A 7,883-nucleotide genomic window follows, 5' to 3' on the forward strand; every position below is an offset into this window, starting at 1 on the left:
TTATACACAAATAAATGAAAATACATTTTTATTTCTCGCATTTAGCCTACACCTAAATGCGTACTTTGAAAAAGCTTTGATTCACAAAATAAACACTATCCACATAGAATAAAAAACTAACCTCAATGTTATTAATTGCTTCATTTGAGGGAATCGCATGTAAAGCTCTGCAAAATAAATACATATCTGTTATGAAATATTAGTTTGTAAATGACCATTGGATTCTCCATTTCTCCCATAACTCCCCATCGTTATTTAGCATTAGTAACAACCATTTCAATGTGTTTTATGAAGGTAATAATGCACCATCATAATGTGTATTCATAATGTGTATAAATAGTGAGCCAGATGTATTAGAAACTTGATGATATCATCACAGGTATTGGAATAAAAGTTCTCTACACTCTCATGCCTTTCTTTACTCTATAATTTATCTTGTTATTTGATCATATTTTATGACACGTTATCAGCACGACTCTACCATAGAGCTCTAACTCCTTATTACTCTTGTCATTTTCAGGAATGTATTTTTTATAAGTTTACATGTACAGTGTTTACAATTTATTTTATGGAATTTCTTAACTAACAATTGCTTAACATACAAGTCTTTATTTTGATTAGTATTTTCACTATGTAAAACCATGCTAGAGAAAACTTTCTCTACTTTTCATACCCCTAACATGCTACTGCAGCAGTAATATCATGAGAAAGGTTTAAAAAAATCTGAATTAATCTCATGTCTTCTAGTGGCTGAACTATTGATGAAAAATCACCAATCACGCCCGACCGGTTTTAGTCCATTCCCTGAAGTGAATGCAACATCCTGAGGTCATGGAGGTCGTCATAATTATCATAACAACAATAACAAGATTGCAAATAACCACCAGAAGCTAGAAAATAATAAAAACCCACATATTAATATTAAAAGTGGTCAAGGCAAAAAGAAAATTGAAAATATTTATTACCTATGTGGAATGACCAGCCATTGGTCTCGTACATAAAGCTCTCCAAAGCATTTTGTTGATCTTTATCAAGCTTCATTAAAATCTAAAGAAAAATAAAATATCGAAACAAATTTTATTCAAAGTGATTTTCACAAAGATCAACCAGAAATGACACATTTTGATGTTGTCGATTTTCTTGTCTACCCGACAAGTGGTGTTATGTATGGTGATGAAAGAATAATATGTAATTTTGGTTCATGTCATTTATTATGTTTTTATGTCATATTCGTTTCATGAGAAATGATGCCGTCATAATCTTCTCAAAGTAATAAAATATGACTTTATTTCTCTAAGTCAAATGTTTCTTATATTTTATTTATTTATTGAAGAGAAATATGGATATTCACAAAAGAAATGAGGAAGATATATGTCTTGCAAACTGTGCAACAACACATAACATTTTTAATAATGAAAAGCATTTTGCTTACTTATCAATTGGATAAACAAAATGTTAATATAATAACGGGTAGTGCAAAAAAATGATTGAAGGCTCCGAAAGAGTGAATATAGTATTACCATTATAGACAATAATTACAATTGGTGATGCATTATTTTCATCCAAATTTCCAAGAAATATATTAAGTTTTAAGGATATTCGATCTAATGATATCATGTTGAAACAACTAATGATTATAATAAAGAGTATCTCAATATTACAAAAATGATATCGGGTAGGAAAAGTTTTTTTGGAAAAATTACACGTATTGTCCTTCAGATTGTATTACACAAATATTAGAATGACTGAATCCCATGTTATTGAAAATAAAAGGTATGATAGCACCTTCAAAGTTTGGCATGACCGGTTGGGCCATCCCGGATCAATTATGATGCGCAAAATAATTGAAACATCAAGTGGTCATTCCTTGAAAAACCATAAGATATTTCAAGCTAATGAATTGTCTTGTGTTGCATGTTCTCAAGGAAAATTAATTTCCCATCCATCGTTGAATAAAGTTGGGTATGAAAGTCCTAGTTTCTTAGGAAGAATTCAAGGGGATATATGTGGACCAATTCATCCACTGTGTAGACCATTTAGATCTTTTATGGTTTTAATTGACGCGTCAACTAGATGGTCACACGTGTGCTTGTTATCTAGCCGTAGTCTCGCTTTCGCAAGATTACTTGCACAAATAAACCGCCTAAGGGCACATTTTCCCGATTACCCAATTAATAAAATTCGACTTGACAATGCTGGAGAATTTACATCACAAGCTTTTAATGACTATTGCATGTCGATTGGGATAGCTATTGAACATCCTGTTGCATATGTTCATACACAAAATGGTTTAGCTGAGTCGTTAATCAAATGCCTTCAATTAATTGCAAGACCATTACTAATGCATTCTAAACTTCCTACATCAACATGGGGACATGCAATTTTACATGCAACATCACTTATACGCATCATGCCAACTAGTTATCATAAGTTCTCCCCTATTGAATTGGTTTACGATCAGGAACCAAATATTTCCCATCTAAGGACATTTGGATGTGCAATTTATGTACCCATTTCTTCACCTCACCACAAAAAAATGGTTCCTCAAAGAAGAATGGGAATTTATGTTGGATATGAATCTCCATCTATATTAAATTATTTAGAACCATTAACTGAAGATTTATTTACAGCTAGATTTAACGATTGTCATTTTGATGAATCGGTTTTTCCAACATTAGAGGGAGAAATAAAGAAGCTGGAAAATAAAATCTCTTGAAAGAATTATCACTCTCATTTTTAGATCCTTGTTCAAGTCAATGTGAACTTGAAAAAGATAATTCATTTACAAAATGTAGCATATCAATTGAAAGATGCATTTACTAACTCTAAGTGAGTAACAAAGCATTTGTACCAGGTGTAAATGCTCCATTTAGAATTGATATCCCAAAAGAAAAAAAAAATACAACTGCAAATGAATCTTAGGCATGCCTGAAGCGTGGAAGATCAGCCGGTTCCAAAGATAAAAATCCTCGAAAATGAAACGGAGCAAATATAATTGATGGCCCAAAAGAGAAAACAAAATCTCTTGAAAAGATTAATGAAGCTCTAAAAGATCCCAATGACATAACAAAAGAAACTAAGGTACCTGGAAATTATGAAAATGAAGAGATCTCAATAAATTATGTCATGACAGGAATAAGATCGAATGAATAAAATGGAACCGAAATAAGACATACGTCGACGATAATTTTTTATATCATGTTCCACGCGAGATTATAAAGAAAATGAGGATCTTGAACCTAAATCTATTGAGAAATGTAGGAATAGAAAATATTGGCCAAATGGAAAGATGAAATAAATAAAGTGCTTAATTCTCTTACTCAACGAAATGTTTTTGGACCTGTAGTCCGTACACCAAACGGGGTAAAACCAAATGGGACACAAATGAGTATTTATGCTTAAAAGAAACGATAAAAATGAAGTTGTGAGATATAAAGCAAGACTCGTTGCACAAGGTTTTATCCAAAGGCCCAAAATTAATATGAAGAAATGTACGCTCCTTTGGTTGATGCAATTACATTCTATTATCTAATAAGTCTAGCAACACATGAAAAACTAGAGATGCGTCTAATGGATGTAGTTACCGTCTATTTATATGGTTCACTTGAGACTGATATTTATATGAAAATCCAAGAAGGATAAAAAGGTCCGAGAAGGACAAACTCCTAATTCTCGAGAAGTATATTCGGTAAAATTAAATAAATCTTTGTATGGATTGAAACTATCTGGCCATATGTGGTTCAATTGTTTAAGTACATTTCTGTTGGAAGAGGGCTATAAAAATGATCCATTAAGCCCATGTGTATTCATAAAAAAGATCTGGATCAAAATTTATGACAATTGTTGTTTACATAGATGATTTTAACATAATTAGAACTCGTAGAGAATTGGAAAATGTCACTTCTTGTTTGAAAGAAAATTTTGAAATGAATGATCTTGGTAAAATGAAATTTTGTTAGGATCTTCAATTTGAGCACACCAAAAATGGAGTTTTTGTACATCAATCCAGTTATCTAGACAATGTGCTTAAAAGGTTTTATATGGATAACTCACATCCATTGAGTAACCTGATGCTAGTAAGGCCCTTAGATGCCAAAAAGGACCAATTTTGGCCTTGTGAAAAACATGAAAAACTTCCTGGTCCCGAAGTACCAAATCTTAGTTCTATTATTGCACTAATGTATCTTTCTAATAATAAGAAACCTGATTTATCTTTTGTTGTAAACTTATTAACAAGATATAGTTTTGACCAATAAGAAAACATTGGAATGGAGTCAAACACATTCTTTGGTATCATCGAGGTACGGTAGATATGGGCTTATACTAATCAAATTCATCAAATGCAGAGTTAATTGGTTATGCAGATACTGAATATTTATCTGATCCACACAAAACTCGATCCCAAACAGGTTATTTATTCGCTTGTAGAAGTACCGTAATTTCTTAGCGTTTTGTTAAACAAACCTTAGTTGCTGCTTTTTCTAACCATGTAGAGATTATAGTAATTCATGAGGCAAGTCATGAATGTATTTTGTTGAGGAATTTAACTCATCACATTCGTGAGAATTGTGGTCTAACTTCTAACAGGGACGTTCCAACCATATTATATGAAGATAATGTTGCTTGTATAGCCCAATTCAAGGAAGGGTTTATCAAAGGAGATAGAACCAAACATATATCACCAAAGTTTTTTTTCTCACTCGTGATCTTCAAAAAGAGTGTGGCATGAACATCCAGAAAATTCAATCAAGTAACAACTTGGCAGATTGTTCACTAAAGCGCTTCCTGCATCCAAATTTGAAAACATGGTACGAAACATTGGAATACGGTGCTTTAAGAAAATCAAGTGATGTGATGATCAGAGGGAGTTGGAAACATATTGTACTCTTTTGCTTAGCTATGTTTTTTTTCCACTGGGTTTTCTTAGCAAGGTTTTTAACGACGCAATTGTTCTCAATATCTATTATTAATCATGTACTCTTTTTCCTTAATAAAGGGTTTTTTCCCATTAGGTTTTACCTATTAAGGTTTTAATGAGGCATGATACAATCTTCATTCAAGGGGGAGTGTTATGAAATATTAGTTTATGAATGACCATTGGATTCTCCATTTCTCCCATAACTCCCTATCATTATTTAGCATTAGTAACAATCATTTCAATGTGTTTTATGAATGTAATAATGCACCATCATAATGTGCATTCATATTATAACTCATCTTTCATCTTATTTTGATAGTATAAATAGTGAGTCATATGTATTAGAAACTTGATGATTTCATCACAAGTACTGGAATAAAAATTCTCTCCACTCTCATGTCTTTCTTTACTCTATAATTTATCTTGTTATTTGATCATATTTTATAACAATATCTTATCTTTTCTAAAATTAGAAAATTTTAAATTATATTTAATCTTGTAAAGTAATTAAAGTTTTAAAAATATAAAGTAATAATTTCGGAACTCTTTCTATACAAAGCCACTCCACCAATCTACTATATTGAAAATGTCTCATGGGTTAAATACGTATTTATGCAACAGCGGTTCACTTTTATCAATTTATGCAACATATTTTTAACAATTCATGAAAGGGAAAATTATAGAAAACCCATTATATTTGAACAGCTTTGCGGTTTAACCACTTTATATATATATATATATATATATATATATATATATATATATATATATATATATATATATTATTCATTTGTTTAAACAAATTATTGTGTTATTGTATGCATAAATATGGGCCAATCAAAATTTAAAATAAAAATTAATAAATAAATGAGGGTTATTTAGTAATTTGATAAATGAATTCTATAAATAATCCCTTTATTATAGGGATCCGTTTATTATTAACCCTATTAAAATCCACCTCCACCGTAATAGGATCACACCGGTGAACTAAATCCTAAATCCGCTTCTTTCTTTCTCTCTGCGTCGTAATTTGAAATCCTTGCTGTATTGGTAACCTAAATTGATTGGGAGAAACAGAAACTGTTGAATTTTGATCATTCAGATGGCGCTTTTTCCTATTCGTCATCGTCGTCTCCGTTTCACGATTTTACCCTCCTGTTTAATATTATTCTATGCTTGTTTATCGATCATTGATTGTAGAAGGAGAGTTAATTATGTCTCGCATCAACAACGACATCTTTCAATCACGCCAATCAATCGTGATCTTTATCACAGTAGGTAAAGCTCAACACCTCTTTCTTTCATTTGGTTTTCAATCTAGGGCAATTGTTTCTGGATCGTTGATTGTATGATACATACACGATAGACATTGTTTGAAGTATCAAATTAGATAACACTTGTTTATCGTTTTTCCTTTTTCCAGTGCCACATTAATGGAAGAGATAAAAAAACTGGTTCATCGTCACCAAGATAGATTTCATGTGCGTTTTGTGTCTTTCCTTTTCCCTTTTTCTAGCATTTATACTTATTTGTTTGACTTTCCAACATGAAATTGGGGCTATTGACCATTGAAACAGAAAGGGGAAGGGGGAGTTGCAGTTAAACAGGTGAGCAGGGGGATGTTTCTGCAGCCTCTTCGTTCTTCATCTTTTTTTTGTTTAATTTTTAATGGTAATGGAAGCAAGAAATCAGTGGCTTTTGTTTGTAGAATCGGTGATGAGCAAGGATGACCAAGAGAGGGTTATTGCTCTCTTGATTACTGGGAATTTTACCCATCTCTAGTGGTGTTCTTTGGCAGGAAAACAAAGGAGAAGAACAGGGAAGGCTTTGGTTGCTTCATTTGACAGAAAAGAGAAGGAAGAACAATGGTGATGATCTCTTCTTTGATTAGGTATGTTTCTTTTTATTAGGTTTTACAAGTTAAATAGACAAAAAACAAAAATCAATTATCTTGATGATCTTATTGTATAGTTGTGAATTTTGATAGATATGGAGTACATTGTTATCTAAGGGAAAGAAAACATAAACGTGTGGCACAATTCTATTGGAATGGAATCATGAATTCCAATTTTGTTGGAATGGAATCATGAATTCCGATTCTATTGGAATCTAAACTACAATTTTTTTTTGTTTTGACAGAAGTTGATGCTTGAAGAACGGTTTAACGACGTAAATTTTCAAAACAATTTTTCATTTTTAAATCATATTTTCAATCATCAAAACAATATCAAACAAACTGTATCCAATGTCATCATAACAAACAAATCCCAGAATCTCAAAACATAATCTCTACGAATGTGTACGGATCATGCCGGCGCCTTCCCGCGATCCTCGCTAGTACCTGAAACACATAACACAGCAACTGTAAGCATAAATGCTTAGTGAGTTCCCTAAAATACCACATACAACACATACGCCTTTCCAGGCCATAACTCTGTAGGATCTTCCGACCCAAGTGTCTCAGGGGACTTCCGTCCCGAATCCCGGTAGACCTTTTGGTCCTACCCGTATCGATCTTCCGGCCCATAACCTCCTGACCTTCCGGTCCATGTCATCTTGACCTTCCGGTCCTTATCATACATAACATACATAACACATACATATCACATAACATCATATAGCACATACATCTCATAGCATACAAGACCTTCCGGTCACACATAGGTACCCTTCCAGGTACAGTATAGTGAGAAGACTCACCTCAATGAAGTCGGATAACTCTCGTGCTCAACGTCCCGACCTAGCCTCCTCCTATCATTCAAATAACATCCCCGATCAATACTCTCTCATAGTCTCATCTCTAAAGATTGGGTAGAAGGTAATTCTACCCCTCCCTGAACTCTCTTGAATCAGTCTTGACCAGAACCCTAAGGTCAACGAAAGTCAACGGTCAAACTTTGACCCGACTCGTCGAGTGCACATGGGCAACTCGGCGAGCCAAGCGGGTCTTCTGAATCCTTCTAGT

This window comes from Lactuca virosa, chromosome 3 (genome assembly GCF_052849685.1).
Source record: "Lactuca virosa cultivar CGN04683 chromosome 3, Lactuca_virosa_CGN04683_v6, whole genome shotgun sequence".
Taxonomy (NCBI): Eukaryota; Viridiplantae; Streptophyta; class Magnoliopsida; order Asterales; family Asteraceae; genus Lactuca; species Lactuca virosa.